General features: G+C 36.5%; 1 pseudogene; it reads right to left on the reverse strand.

Annotated features, from left to right (window-relative positions):
* Positions 1–1,593: 1,593 nt before the first annotated feature.
* LOC102898182 lies at positions 1,594–12,102 on the reverse strand (annotated as a pseudogene).
* Positions 12,103–16,942: the final 4,840 nt, after the last annotated feature.

The following is a 16,942-nucleotide window of genomic DNA, read 5'->3' on the forward strand; positions in this document are numbered from 1 at the left end:
TGCGTGGGGCCCAGTCTTCCCGGTCATTGAACTTGGTGCTCCATAGGTGCCCTGTGAGTGTTCTGTGTACTCTCCTATTGTAGTTGAGCCTTGATTGCTATTGGTATGTCTGTGGTTGGGGTTGACCCTCTGGCTGACTGGCTGAGATGGCTGGCTGTTAAAATAGCAGATGAACTGTTGTGTAGGAGTTGACCCCATGAAGCAGGAATTGCTGTAGCAGGGCTGTGGTGCCAGTTGAGTCCACCCTTTGGGTATGTCATTTGTGACGCTGGTTCTGTGGTGAACTGGTGTGATCTGAAGCCGGCCACCACGTACATTGGTTCTGGAGCCTTTGGGGTGCACTCCGGTGTAGACCAAGATCAGCCGCCACTTGTGCCAGGCTTAGGGACTCTGGGTGTGCTACAAAGTACTACAAAGTGATCTGTAGTTTGTTTCCACTTGTTTGAGCTTGGAGGTACTTGAGAGAGGATATGCTGCAAAATGAATCTGGCCACTACTTATGCCAGGCTTGGGATCCTTTGCTGGGCACCATAATATGAGCTGAGGCCAACTTCCATTGTTCTGGGCCTGTATCCACTTAGTTGAAGCTGCATTCTATGCAAGACCAACTGCCACTTAGGCCAGGCTTGAGGCCACCTGATGGGAGTTACAAGGAAGTTGAGCCCAGTAGCTACTTGTGCTAGGGCCAGCTATTGCTTGTTTGGGGTTTTTGGATCTCTGAGAGATTTTGGGAAGGTCCACAGTGAGAGCCAAAGCAGGCTGCTTGCATAGAAGAACTGATGGCAGAGGCTCAGTCTGGGAGAGTCAGTTGGTGGGGTGGGGTCTCACGGAATCAACAGAGTGGGTCAAACAGTGTTATCCAGGTTAATAGAGAGCTCAAATTTGGTGTCTGCTTGTGCCTACTGGCTGGGTGCAGGAAGGACTCAACAAAGGAACAATGATGCCTGCTAGCACTTGCAACCCCTGAGAGAGTTGCTCCAACTCCTACCCCTCCACCCCTAACCCTAAAGTTAATCAATTTATATTCTTCCCGTATGTGCCTGGCACTTTTCAAGCTGCTGCCCCTATGCTGGAGCTGTGAGCGAGTGAGTTTGTGAGCAAGTGAGTCTATCTTCAGTCCTTCTAATAGAAGTGCCTTCATCGCTAGTAGCCATTTGTCTTTTTCAGAGAGTTTCCACTGTTTTTCTTTCTTGACAATTATTTAAGATCTTTATTAACAGTTTGACTTTTTTGAAAAAGTCAAGTTGTTAACCTTTATTACAAATTAAAAATGAAGTTCTTAAAAATCTCAGCTTGATCATATATGAAATAATTTAAAATCCTTTAAATGTGTATTGAGAAAAACCAGGCTTAAAAAAAACAACAAAACATATTTGTCATCAACAAAAAGAGATATCCTTAAGTAAAAATGATAAAAATCTCAAGCTGCATAGATAGTGCAGATAGTTCTAGTTATCTGGTTGATGTACAAAAAGCAAGCACTTAAGGTATTTAGCTCCAATCTTTTGTTCATTTCTTATTGCTGGAATTTCATATTCATTTCTTCTTGTTTCGTGACTAAATTGGATAATGGTAGAGATGGTAAGCCAGCATTTACTCAGCTCCTCCCTGCTTAGCTTCCAGAGCAGCAGAGTTCTCAGCTGGTGGAGCAGCTGTTTTTGTCTTTTTGCCATCTTGAGGTTTAGGGTTTTCTGGGCATCTGCATCAGTAATTGAAGTTACAGAGTTACCAACATTGAGGTGGGTGCTGACCTTGGATCTCATCTCCTTTATTTTCATAATCTTCATTGCCATCTTTCCTAGGCTGTATTTAGTGAGGAGGGTCCCTGCAGAATCTGGTCCATAGTCCCAATACATATTCTGTCTTACTGCTCTACCTTGGTCTCCTGCATGGGAGAGTCTGAACACTGTGGTCGATGCCTGTAGGGTCTCTGTATGTAGTAAGGTGGGAACTGTTGCCTGTAGGTAGGGCCTGGAGCCTGGGGCCTGGCCTTCAGAAGCACTGTCTTATCCCTCATTCTTTTGCTCACTCTCACTATTCTGGTAATTCTGATGGTAATTGTGTGTAGGATTCCTGTGACGTGGATAGTGTCTACAGTGGTTATGGCCTGCTGCATATTTACTACCTTGCCCTAGAACTCCACCAACGCCTATAACACTTGCTGCCTCTGCACCCTTTTCTCTTTCAACAACATCAAATTCCACAGTCTCTCCATCTCCTGCACTGTGAAGGTACTTCCTGGGGTTATTCTTCTTTATGGAAGTCTGGTGCACAAATATTCTTTGGTGTCATTCCTGTTGATGAAACCATATCCGTTTCTTACATTGAACCATTTTACTGTTCCCCAAACCTTCACTGCAATAATATTTTTGTCCCCATGGCAGATACTTCTGATGTGAGGCTCCCTGCTCCCTTCTCCAAGCAGCCACTCCCTGTACCACTGCCCATGGTGCCAGGCTTGGTGTCAGCAGCTCCGAGGGTGGGCAGTTGTTCATGGTTGTAGTGATAATGACTGGGGCTGGCTGTGGCAGCTGTGGCTCCTTTTGGTGTGTGATGGTAACTAGATCAGCACCAGTGGGTCTGTTCAGTGTTCTTTAGGGGTATCTCTGCTCCCACTAGGGATCAAACTTCCCTACTGGCTTTTAGAGCCAAATGTTACAAGGACTCCTCTTCTTGACATCGATGACCCATGTTGGGGAGCTCAGTGTGGGGTTTGGATCCCTTGCTTCTCAGTAGGAAACTCTACAGTCAAGATAGCCCTCCGGATTCTTAACTGCCACACCCTGAGCATGTGACTTGCTAGTTTCAAGTCTCCGCCCCTCCTAGCAGTCTCACTGTGGCTTCTTCTTTATATCCTTAGTTATAGAACTTCTGTTCAGCTAGTCTTCAGGTGGTTGTCAATGATGGTTGTTTTATAATTTCATTGCGATTTTGATGTGGTTGTGAAAGAAGACGAGCATAGGTTAACTACTTGCCATCTTGACCAGAACATTGTTTATACTGTTTTTCATAGTTGCTGCAGCAATTTACAGTCCCAACGATTGTGCACAAGGGTTTCCTTTTCTCTATATCCACACCAGCATTTATTATTTCTTGTGTTTATGATTATGGTCATTTTAAGAGGTGTAAGGTGATATCTCATTGTGGTTTTATAAATTGTAAGGTCTGTATTCATTTGTTATGCAGCAATAGAAAATTAATACAAGATATTTTGAAACATATGTGTTTTCAGAGAGCATACTACCCCATACCCTATCTTGAAGAAAATAGTACTCTCATTGAATTAAAACAGAAATTTCAAGAAAGGAGAGAGGCAATAGAGAGCAAACAGGAATGAACAATGAGCCTTTCAGTATATGTGATTACATGTACATGAAAATGATTGAAATTTGTAAGATGAAGGTTGATGTAAATGTTAATATGTTAGCCTGGTACTTAAAATTCTCAATTATCTCAGCAAAACCCAGGATGTAAAAAGGACAAGTGGTAAAGTACAAGCATGTCTTTCTAAATGTTTTATCTGATTAGTGAGGATAGGAATTGGAGAGCAGAGAGAAAAGTCAATCAAGACTTCTGTTGAGGAGTGAAAATAGATGAGATGAAAGTTCACTCATCTAGGAAAAGTAAGGAAAAAAGAAGAAATTATTAAGTGTATTAAGCATTAAAAGTAAAATAAGATGGAGGAAATAAAGCCTCTTATGTTTGTTGTTGCAATAAATGAGAAGCACTGAATTCCCCTGTTTAAATTCTCCTGTGACTGGGTTAAAAATCCAGTACTTATTTTTATGAAATACATTTAAAACTATAAATAAATGTCAAAAATAAAATATTAAGAACAGATATATAGGGAAAATGCAAACTAAAAAAAAAAAAAGAAACATATCTGATGTGATAAAAGGACCTTCAAAGTCAAAAGCATTTAATGAGACAAAGAAGAATGTTATGTGGTGATAAAAGTTACAGTCCACCAAGAAGATAAAACAACCTTAAACTTTAATCATCAAATAAGAACTGCTAAGCATATAAAGCAAAAGTGCCTCAAAAAACAAAGAAATTAAGATGAAAACAAAATATCTTTTAATATATGTCCCTCAGAATTTAATGAATCAAAGAGGAAGGAGATTTAAATAATATAACTAACGTGTGTGTGTGTGTGTGTGTGTGTGTGTGTATTATAGCTATTTGGAGAGATAAGAACATGGTATAGATGCAAAACTTTGGACAGCACAATAAAATATACTTTGTTTTTTCATGCTCAAGAAACTTTTTTAAAACCAGTCACATACATGAACAAATAAAGCTTAATAGCTTCTAAAATGTAGAAATTTTATAAACTATAGTCCCTAATCATAATCCAGTAAAGCCAACTGTCAGAATTTTAACTATGTGAAAAGTAAGAATTCACTACTCAAAATGTCTATATGAAAGAGGAAATCAAAACTGAAATTGAATATTATTTACAAATTTTCAAAAGTGAGAAAAAACTCCCAACCAAGACTAGTAGAACATAACTAAGTAGAACATAACTAAACTGCACACAGGGGAAATTTTATGTCCTTAAAACACTGCATTAATTAAAAAGGAGAGACCGGAAAAAACTAATATTATCTTATGATTAAACATCTTTCCATTTCTAGGATAGCACAACTTCATCATGATATATATATTTTATATTGCTTTTTTGGTTTACTAATATTTTGTTTAGAATATTTGTATATTATTAAAAATAGCCAATAATTTTAATTTTGTAGTATTTGTCACATTTTGATATCTGATTTATACTTGTCTTATAAAATGAGATGGGTCGTATTCTTTTTCCCCTTGGAAGATTTTAAGTTGTTATTATTATTAGCACTATAACTATTTCTACTAAGTGCAATGTTTAGTATCACTTGACTAAAACTCTAGGCTTGTTGCTATCTTTGTGGGAAAGAATATTAACTAACTTATTCAATTTCTCAAACTACTGATTTTTTATTTCTTCTTGAATCAGTTTGGCAATTTATATGTTTTGAGGAATGTGTGAATTTCATCTAAGTTTTTAAATATACTGATAAAAAGTAGTTTATAATATGCTCTTTTCTTTTTAATCTATGTTCCATCTATTGTTCTGTCTTCCTTTTCATTATTAATATTGTTTATTTATGCCTCCTCCTTTTTTCTCCCTTGGTTAATCTTGACAGAGATTTTTTATGTTTTTTAAAAGCTTTTAAAAGTATCAGCTTTGATTTTGTTGATCTTTTCTATTATATGTTTGTATTTATTTTTGTCTTTCTGATCTTATTTAATCATTTCATTTCTTTACTTCATTTTGATTTTTTCTGTTTTTCTCTAACTTCTGCCATTTATTTTCCTTCTAATAGAAGCAATTATGGGTATAATTTTCTCACTAAGCATCATGTTAGCTGTAATTGCAGCTATAGCCACACACAAACAGCATTCCTTATGGTTCAACCATAAAATATACAAATATACCATATCATCAGTCATAGAAAATTTTCTTAATTTTGTATTGACATTGTTGAAGTTGCTAAGAGTACATCCAAAAGCCTGTTTCTGTTGGGCGTTAAGGTATATGTTCTTCATATAAGTTCATATTCTTTTATAATGATTTTATAGTGATAAAAAATATTTTGCCTGCTTGCCCTGGTTTTAGTTTTGCTGTTGAAATAATTTTACTAATTTTAGATAAGTTTCTGATTTTATATGAGTATTCTACAACATCAACATTTACATCTTCTTTGCTTTTTGTTTCCTCTAATGGTAGCCTATAGTGAATATTCAAACAGTGGAACAGCCAGCAACCACTATTAGGTAGAATTAAAAAAAAAAAACAAAAAATGTAATGTTCAACCTCATAGCAAGGTTAACAGTACTTCATAGAGTCATGTGTCAATGTTGCCAACTTAAGGACTTCTTTTGCTATGGAAACGTTATTTTTTAGAATACCACTCAAAGGATTTATATAGAGTATAATATGCCTATAAATTTCTGAACTTTGTTTGTAAAAATGACTCATTGTTGGCAGCAGACAGGGCCACAAAGGCACGCTTACAACATAGTAGCAGTTACAAGCAAAACTGATTAGATAGTGGTGACTTCTCTCCTGCATACTCCAGGCACCTGCTTGTGTCTTTGGATCTTGCTTTTTACCTGATGTTGGTGGATTCCTTTGAACCAGCAGTGTCTCTGTGTTAATTAAGCTCTAAGCCTTGAAGCAGAATTATACTTTTCCCAATTTTCTCAATTGATATCCTTGGGATTTAAAATTTGGGAAAACATGCATATCTCCTGGAAATTTTTGCTAAGTAATTCCCACATAAACACATTACCTATAGTTTATCATTCTGTGTATTCTTTTTTTTTCCCTATATCTCTGACTTTCCTCCTGGGACCATTATATTTTTGCCCTGGGGCTGCAGGTAGTGAAAATGTGAGAGGCTACAGGTAATGAGAATGCCTTTATTCATCCTATTCTTGAAAGATAATATTAATAAGTATTCGATTCTAGTTTGATGGCTACTTTCATCATTTTAAGGTTATTATCACTCTCTCTTTGGATTTGCATTGCCGTTGTTGGGAAATCAACTCTTTTTAGTGATGACTTCTCTGGGCAGAGAGGAGCCAGCCTTGCTTTAGACAGAGCGGGGATTGCAATGAAGCTGTAACTGAATAAAATAATTACTGTTGACTTTGGGTTGGTCCCATGAAAATGAGAAAAATCCCATGTGTCTCTGACTTTTATCTTAATTTTAAGGAACATATTGTAGGAGCACAAAAGTTTAAACTTGCTGTTATATGCAAAATTCAAAGAATGTTGTTAATTAAAAAACAGAACTAGTAAATGTCAGATTCAGATGCTTATAAGGTAGTCTATTATTATATTACTGTTTTTCTTTATAGGTACTCACATATGTTAGAGAAGGGTTTCTGTGCATCTTCATTTTAAATCTTCGTGTTCTTTATTTCTTTAGTCAGAGTGCATAAAAAAAGAAAAACTAGAATAAATTTTCTATCAAAGTCAGAGAAAATACACAGTAAATGTTTTAAAATTTTCATGTAAATTGTTGTATTATGGAAAATGTGGATTCAAAGTATACCTGGTTTACTATGATTCTGCATCATAATAGTTATATCTAGGAATAGCTCCAACACTCGAATTCAGTTTATCAAAATACGAGTTGACCAACAAGCTAAAAAAACTTAACTTTGTCAAGGCACAATTTCTCTAAGTATAAATTAAATATCTACTATCTCACCATTTCATCAATTAGCAAAGGCTACATTTTATATAAATTAATAACATTTATTCCATTGATATAATATATTAGACTTACTGTTAGACTTATTTTGAATGACTTTAAAATAAGTTACTGCTTTCTAGAAAGCTGAAATTTTATATGTGTTAGCATTTGATATTCTGCAAAATGTCATTTACTCTGTGCTACATGTTTTGTACTTGCTGGAAAAGAGTAATTGTCTTTTTTTTGGTAAGGGTGAAAAAATGTGTTTTATTTATTATCTATTTATTTGTGAAGAGAAGAATTTTGTGTGTATAGCAAGTTTAGTATTTATTTGCAGTATTGACCTGTTATGTAGAATGAAAAATGCTAGTATAATAAGTGTTATCTTTTTTTAAATATAGATGATTTTAATCTATAAAAGTAGCAATAATCTTTATTACTTATAGGAATATGAGAACAGAATTAAGCTATTGTTCTGAGATTATAAAATGGAGTGTAATAGCATTAATTTGCTATGCTCAGGCACATACTTATTTTTAAAATAAGTATTGAGAACCTATGTTTTCACAGGTACTGCATTAGGCACTGAGGAGATGTAGCAATAAATAAGATTGAGAATGCCTATCCTCACGAAGTTTGTAGTCTCTCAAGGAAGGCAGGTAATGAACAAGTATTAACTAGTACACTTAGTACAGGTGTGTCTTTTAGAACTAGAATGAGAGTTTCTAAAAACTCTCAAATTCCACAAAAACGTTTAGTAGGGATAAGCTGTGATGAGCTGTGTTAACAATAGCAACAAACAATTCTTAGTGACTTAAATTTAAAAAATCTATTTCTCACTTTAGATATTCAGAATTGTTGGCAAAGAGATCTGTCATCATAGTCCAATGGAGACACCACCATCTTATAATGTTGCCATTTTAACTGGGGTTATTTAAGGTCCAACTTAGTAGAAGAAGACAGAACTAAAAATTCTTTTATAATTAATTAGTTAAATGCCTCTGCCCCAAAGTGACATATGTCATTTTTAGTCATATTTAATATAGCCATCCTAATTTCAGTGGATGTGGAAAAATGCAATCCTCTAGCTACCCAGAAGTAAAAGAGAACAGAATATTTGTGAACACTGATAATATTTCCTGGAGACCATGAATCAGATCACCAAAATTTTAGCTCATTCTTTTGCCTACCCATGTTATACATTTAATCCTCAAGGAGATGATCTCAAATTTCCATTTAATCATAGCATTAAGATCGAGTTCAGAATCTCTGATTGGTGCACAGTATTCTTCATATTAAAGGATAATGTGTAGTGATTATCAGATTCAGACTTGGTTACTGTTAATCTAAAGAACTCTTGAAATAAAAACACAAGTTATCTCCCCACCCTATACCACATGCCCAATAAATAATGGTAGGATAAAGATAGGATAATAGCAATAAATAACCCCACTTATGATGAGAAAAAATGAAAGGTACACATACGTCACTGGTTCATACCATTTCTGAAATTCCATTGGCAGGTATGGTGAGGGCCATGTACTCTGGAAGTGAAGACTTCTCCTAATTAGGACCTGAAAATACTTTTAGGATAATATCCCTTGCTCGCTGTTCTCTATGGCCCTTAGTTCTGTCTTCATGGAGGTTTTTCTTTTCTATTATACTGCTTGGCCAAATATGAAATGAGCACTGGGGAATGTGCTGTTACTGGGTATCTTTTTAGTTAATCAGATTACTTTCTGTGTGTGGACATCTGTGTAAACCAGAGTGATTTTAGGTCTCGAATTGTCATGGGCTCCTGGTTCTTTTATCAGTGTAGCTCTATCAAAAATTTGACAGGATTCTTCTTATCTATTTGACTTTAGCAACCTCTATCTGCCAGTAGCCACACCCTTCATTCTTTATAAGGAAAGGTTTCCAAAACTGCCACATGGATAAAATTGATCAACCATAATATCTCTTTCAGCTTTTTGACTTAATGGATGGCACCTTGAATCTACTGGCTTTGGTGCATGAGACACATTTTATGCTCTTTATCTTTATTCATCTTTTCTAGTTGAAAATTTACTTTATGAGATCTTCCACTTATGGCCATGATGGAGAAATGCAGACCAGATTTAATCTCCTGTTTTAAACAACTAGAAAACTGGAAGAAAAAAAAAATACACACACACACACACACACACACACACACACACATATATGTAGAACACCTCTTTTCAGACATTGTATATAAGGCAGCATGGGATTGTTATCACTAAGAAAAAGGAAACAGATGAGTTCTATGATGGCCCAGCTTTTTATCTGGAAGCACATTTGGAATGGTGAAGCAGGCAGAGGAAGCCATACAAAATTGCGGTTGCTTCAGTGAGTTGAGAAAGTGGAGGGAAGAGTTCAGGGTGTCTGAGGAGACTAGAAATTGTGGAAAAGAGTTTCAGAGAGGAAAAAAGTCACAGAAAAGAACTCTAGAAATCTGATTATGAGTTCTGTAGAGTCTACATTTAGATAGTTAGTCAAGGGAAATAAATTCATATGTCTACACAAAGACTTGTATAGGATTGTTCATAGCAGCTTTGTTTATCATAGACAGAAACTGCATACAGTGTAAATTTTCATCAGTATATGAGTGAGCAAATAAAGTATAGTAGTCCATACAACAGCATACTACTTAGCAAAAAACAAGAGGATTTTCTGATACACATAACCACATGGAAACATTTTTTACTATTACGCTGGGTGAAGAAACCAGACACAAAGGAGCACATACTGTGTGATTTTATTATATGAAAATCTTAAGGAAGACATGTCTATTATAAAGTGATAGAAGGCAGATCAGTTACTGATGGGGGCCAGGAGTAAAGAGAGATTGGCAAGAAACATGAAGAAAACCCGCTAGGGAAAAGCAAATGTTCTACTTTCTGATTGGCTACCAATCTGATAGCCAAAACTCATCAGATTGTATACTTCAAAAATATAAGTCCTACCTCTGTTCCCTTTAGTCTAAACACACGATGCAATATTCAGATGACGTATTATAGAATTGTACACTTGAAACCTATATAATTTATTAACCAATTTTACCCTAATAAATTTAATAAAAATATGTTTTATTGTTTGTGATTATCATCGATTTTTAAAAATATGATCATTTGTCTCTTAAAGACATAGTGAAGCTTATCTTTTGTTCTTCAAAGTAAAGAAAAAATTGCCCTTTAACTCTGCAAGACTGAATATTTTGTGTTCTTTCTACTTTGTTCCACTTTTGATTGAAAACCAGCCAATTCCTATTTGAGCTCAATTCTTATTTATTTTACCTTGTCAAATGTGGCCTGAATTAGTCTTCTAGGCCTGCCATAACAAAATATCATACACTGGGTGCCTTAAATAATAATAAAGAAATGCTTTCTCACAGTTCTGGAAGCTGGATGACCAAGATAAGGTGCTAGCAGGATTAATTTCTCCTCTGGCCTCCCTTCTTGGCTTGCAGACAGCAGTCTTTTTGCTATGTCCTCACATGGTTTTTCCTCTGCGCATTGGTCCCTGGTTTTCTCTCTCTCTCTGCATAAGGACAGCAGTCATATTGGATTAGAACCTTACACTTATGACCCTGTTTATCTTTAATTATCTTTTTATAGGCCATATATCCATATATAGTCATATTGGACATTAAAGCTTCAATAGGAATTTGGGGGGACATAGTTCAGTACATAACATTCTACTCTCTGGCCTCCCAAAATTCATGTCCTTTTCACATGCAAAAACATTCACCCGTCCCAACCGTCCCCAGATTCTTAACTTGTTCCAGCAGCAGCTCTAAGTCCAAAGCCTCACATAAATCAAGTATGGATGAGACTCAAGGTATAATTCATCCTGAGGCAAAATTCCTCTCCAGCTGTAAATCTGTGAAACCAGTTGAGTTATATACTTCCAAATTATAATGGTGAACAGACATAGGACAGATGTTCTCATTTTAAAAGGGAATGATTAGAAAGACAAAAAAGGCGACATGTCCCAAGCAAGTTCAACACCTAGCAGAGCTAACTCCATCATGTCTTTTTTTTATTTCTATTAGATCTTGAGGCTCAAGAATAATCCTTTTTGGCTCCATCCTCTCTGCTCTCCAGGCCCTCTGGGACATGATTCTGGGTAGCAGTGCCATCCTCCTGCAAGGGTCTGTGTAATAGCCTTGCCCCCAAGGCACTGCATGGTAGCAGCCTGGCCCAGAAGGAGACAGCCTTGGCCTTTGAAGCCAAAGAGGAGCTGGCCCTGCTCCCTAAATATGTGGTGACAGTGGCAGCCCTGCTGATTTTTGAATCACACTTGAAATCATTCGTCTCTTGAATGATAATGCATGTTGGCAGCCCATCAGCTCTATTGTCCCATCCTGTAGAATCCCAGAATTCCAACAGCCTTCCTTCATTTCATCCCACCTCTGTCCCCTTTCCTCCAAATGGTAGTGTCCCTACTGGTAACAATTACTGCAGTTTATCTCTTTCTCCTCTCACATTTTACCATAAGAAATTAGAAGAAACTAGGCTGTACTTTCCACAGTTTGCTTAAAAATCTCAGCTAAATATCCAACTTCATCACTTTTAACTTAAACTTTCCACAAAACATAGAACATAATTTGGGTGAGTTTTTTGCCACTTAGCTGGCACTGCAGCTTAGTCTTCAAAGGTCTATTCCACTGCTCTATCATACCTGCTCTTTTAGGATGGTGGAAAATGTAATGATACCAGTGAATTCTGTGAGCCTTGGTCCATTGCCTCACTTCATTTGCTGTAAAGTGAGTTCCTTGATCAAAAGCAGTGCTGTATGGCATAATCATGACAATGGATAAGGCATCGTGTAAGTCCATGGGTGATAGTTTTGGCAGAAGCATTGCATGTAGGGAAGACATCCATATCCGGAGTAACTGTCTCTTTTAGTAAGAAGAAAATGTTGGAAGTGGTTCAGTGTAATCAATCTGCCATCAGATAGGTGACAGATCATCCCAGGCAATGCTGACTCAGTGTTGTTCTTGCTGCTGGCAGATTGGGCACTCAGCAGGGGCTATTGCTTTGTCAACTTCGGTGAGTGGAAGTCCGTGTTGCTGAGCCTATGCATAACCTCTGTCACTACCACCATGGCTACTTTGTTCATGAGCCCATTGGATGACAGAGGTGGCTGGGAAAAGAGACTCTCTGGTATCCACAGAACCAGTAATCTAATTTACTTATTATTAAAATCCTTCTCTGTTGAGGTCACACTTTGGTGAAGAGTCACATGGCATACAAATAGCTTCACATTTTTTGCCCATTCATAGAGATGTATTCACATAACTCTTTCCAGACTTCCTCATCACTAATTTTGCATTGCTGCTTGTTCATTGGTATATAATATACCTCCAAGTTTTTGCAAGCAACAGTGTCATCAAGTGTTTTTTTATGTGTAACATGGACACTACTTTTATAACTTCCATTATGTTGCCCTTAGAACAATTACATAAGCCAATATCACATATTTTAAGATTTTGTTATGGCATCATCTTACTCCTCATACCAAACTATGAATTAATCAGGTTAGTCTATGAAAAATCTCAAGGCCTTAAAACAGCAAATATTTATGTCCAAAATGAGTCTGCAATGGGGCTCTGCTCATTATTGTTGCTCAGGGACTCAGGCAGAGGGAGACCCCACATGTGGCCCCAGGGCAAGAGAGTTAGAAAGCTTCATACTGGCAAGGTGGTAGCGAAAAATGATCTTTTTTTTTTTTTAATCAAAATTAGAGAAGATCTGGACACTGGTGTACTTTAGTATTATCTACTGTAAGAGCATAAGAACAATTTTAGTTAAACATTAAAATTCATCGCTTCCTCCCAATCACTTAAAACCTGTGCAACTCTATAACCAGAGGGCCAAAAAAAGCAATTACAATTCTGGTAAAAATTCTTGCGCAGTTAAAAGGCAAACTTTATAATAAATATAAGCCTTTATTTTAGAAAATTAAAAGGTAAGCATGGCTTGATGGAATTGGTATAAGGAAAAGTTGAAGCTGATGAGTTATAGAACCAAGAGAAAAATGTACAGAGTTGGGGAGAACCATGTAATAAGCGCTTCCAAGAGAGATCACTTGGGTAAACTTAACCCAAGAAGGATGTTACTGAATGGGTTTCCTATACAGCTTTATATTTCTCTGTGCCTTGTTGTACTTTGCTATATTAGTGTAGTTTGTTTTCAACTGCTTTTATTTGTATAAAACATTAATATGCTGAAGAGAAAAATATATGACCCAACAATACACTATTATCCTCTATTTACTGATGACATATGAGCTTATTATCAATATAATTGCAGAAATGTGCATTGTAGCAGAAAAGCTGTACTAAGTAGAAGAGTGAGATAGTGCCATAGACTCTATAGTTGTTAGCATAATTCTAATCTGGAGGAATCAGAGGAGTGTTTCTGGAGGACACGATTGAAGCTAACACCTGAAGGATTTTTCAAGATCAAGCTGTTGGAAATGATAAGCTAAATCATTTCAAACAGAGGGAAAAACTTGGGAGAAATTCTCAGAGGCAAAAAGGCAAAAAAACAAACAAAAAAATCTGAGACTTTTGCAAGGAGCTAAAGGAAATTCAGTATTTCGGGATGTGAGAAAGCAATTGGTGTGAGATGAAACTAGAGATTTAGAATAGGGCCAGAGCGTGCAGGGCTCATAGGCTGTATGAAGGAAATTTTTTCTTAGTAAAAATGGAAGGAAATGACAAGATAAAATGTAGTTACTAAATGGAGAATGGATTATTACAGGGGAAGAATGGAAGCAGGGAAACCAGTGAGAAGGTTATTTAAATTGTCTAAGAAAAAGTTGATCTTGGCTTGGATCCAACAAATTACAGTGGGGAAAAGAGCATATGGATTCAAGAGCTATCAAAGAGGTAAAACAAATAACACAGTGCTGTGTGCTTGTGTGCAGGAGGGGCAAAAATGGGGAGCATGTAGAGTCAATCATATAAGGTTAATTTTATATCTGTCGTGCCTGAAACATCAGATATTATCAAGTTACTGGTCAGATATATGTCTGTATATCAGAAAACAAGTATGGCCTGAGGATAAATTAGGGAGTTAACAACACGCAGATGGTTATTATAACCATGGAGTGAATGTAAGAATTTAGGAAGAGAATGCATGGATGAAAAAAATTGAGCTTGGATGGTGGTTATTTCACAATTTATTTTTGTACTCCAGAGAAGTTTTTCTGGCTTTCTGTCCTCTTGGTCAGAATAGTCTAACCCCTGAGGAAACAATGGCTGTGGTAATGCTGATGATGGAGCAATCACGAGTCAGATTATGCCCCAAAGAGACACATGGCTATACCTTCAGGGGTGTTTATCTATGTTAGCTGCTCAATGGTGGAGTCTCAGGAAAAATAGTAGATAACCAGCTTTCTTCTCCTATGCTAGTCTTCAAGGAAGTCAGGTTGACTGAGCTGTTGCCAAGACAGTAATAAAGTTTGACAGAAAGTAAGGATGCATTAATACAAAATTTTAACAATCAGGTTGGAATTTTTGTTTCAAGAAAACCTATGTGAGTTGTTTTATATGAATTATCCATACCTACTCCATGCCTTCTTTATAATATAGATTACAGATTGTACAAGACTGGGATTCTTTGCATTTTGATCACTAATACATCCTAGACACAACATAAGCTCTCAGTAAATATTTGTTGAATGAATAAATGAATGGTACAGGTGTTACATCCATGTCTGGTATGAAAAACAATTTCAGACTTATTGATTAAACAGAGAACAGATTAGCGATTCAAGTCCTGCCAATAACAAATTCAGTAAATTCTGTCTGATTAAACACTTTTATTTTCAATTCAGAAAAACCAGTTCATGAACTGTGATTTTCCAATCAGAATGATAACCTATAAAAATGTTAAAGAAGATGCCAAGAAAATGTCACTTTTAGGAGTATTTTTTAACTCATTGACTCATGAAGTTACTGTAAGTGTGCACAGTGACTGTCACCGGAGGCACTGAACCATTTAGCAGATGGCTCTGTAAATGTGAAAAGGAATGGGCATATTTAGTATTATACCCACTAACTTCTTTTAATTTCTGCTGCGTTTGTAGAGGGAAGCCACAAAACTCCATTATCTATATTTTTATCCACTGTTTCTTTTTTTCTTGATCCCAACTTTGCCCACACTGAACTGAAAGATAAGTAATAATTGTAGCTTATACTTATTTAAAACTTACTACATGCTAGGTGCTGGTCTAAGTGCTTTACGTGTACTTGATAATTTCATCCTCACACTATCTCAATTGTATAGTTAATACAATTATACCTATTTTAGATATAAGTAAACCAAGGCATAGAGAAGTTGCTCAGTGTCATGATTAATAAATGGTAGGGCCAATGCATCTGACTATGATATTACCTACGTGTAACTCAGAGAAACCAGTTATGGCAGTCCAGCATCTTGGTGCTCCCAATGTTCTCAGTTAATATTACACATTTCAGATCTGTTAGTATACTGGGAACCACCTGGTCCAAACTTCTCATTTTATGTGACAAGTGAGGCCCAGAAAATTAAAGGAACTTGGATTGAGTATTCACAGTGAGTGGCTGGCTGCCTTTTTCAAATGCAAGGTTATTTGAAACAGATGTCTTCTGAAAATTAGGTGAAAAGAAATAAATGAAATAATTCAATGGATTTTTCTCCCACCCTAATTCATTATGCTCTAACTCTTGAGTCTTCCAATTGGTATTTACTTATAATGCATTTCTGTATATAAGACATAAAACTTACATCAATCAGAAATGGGTTTGGTACAAGAAACAGTAAATACCAACAGAACTGTGGCTTCAAAAATTAGAAATTGATTTCTCTCTCATGTAAAGGAAATACAGAGATAGGCAAGTCAGGAGTGGTATGGTAGCTCTGCAGTGTTCATGACTCAGACACTAGCAGCTCACCTCTCCACCATTCCTGGAGTGTGGCCCTCGTCCTCCTGTTAAAGTTTGCTCATCTAGCCATCATATCTCTATTGTAGAGAGCAGGATAGTGGAAAGAGAAGAGAGCAGCAAAGTATAAGTGTCACTGTATCAGTATCAGATAGCATGTGATCAGAAAAGCAGGGTTGCTAAGAGTGAAGTAGATTAATAGATTTATTTTAGGAACTTGACCTTCCAAACTGTGGGTATAGTTTAAACTGTTTATGTTCCGTGTTGGTTCTGTGTATAGTGCTGAGCCCGGAGACAGTAGGACAGGCTATTTAGAAGGAAAGATGGACGTTTTCATGGTTAGTTTTAGGTGTCAACTTAGCTAGGCTATCATCCTCAGTCATTCAATTACTTTCTGTGAGGATGTTTTATAGATGTGACTAAAGTCTATAATCAGTTTATTTTTTAAGTAAGAAAGATTATCCTTGATAATCTGGTTATGACTGATTCAATCAGTTGAAAGGCAGAAGTGAGGCTTCCCAGCAGATGAAATTCCACCTTTGGACTGCAATTTCACCTTGTGCCTTAGAGGGTCCCTTCTTGATGGCCTGACAGTTTGTAGACTTGCCTAGCCAGCTTCCGGTGTAAACCAGTTCTTTGCAATAATTCCCTTAATATATATCTCCTACTTGGTTCAGTCTTTCTGGCCAAACCCTGGCTGATATGGAAATGATGTGAGAAAGAACAAGGACACCCTGGAACCCCT

Source organism: Pteropus alecto, unplaced genomic scaffold, assembly GCF_000325575.1.
Source record: "Pteropus alecto unplaced genomic scaffold, ASM32557v1 scaffold20, whole genome shotgun sequence".
Taxonomy (NCBI): domain Eukaryota; kingdom Metazoa; phylum Chordata; class Mammalia; order Chiroptera; family Pteropodidae; genus Pteropus; species Pteropus alecto.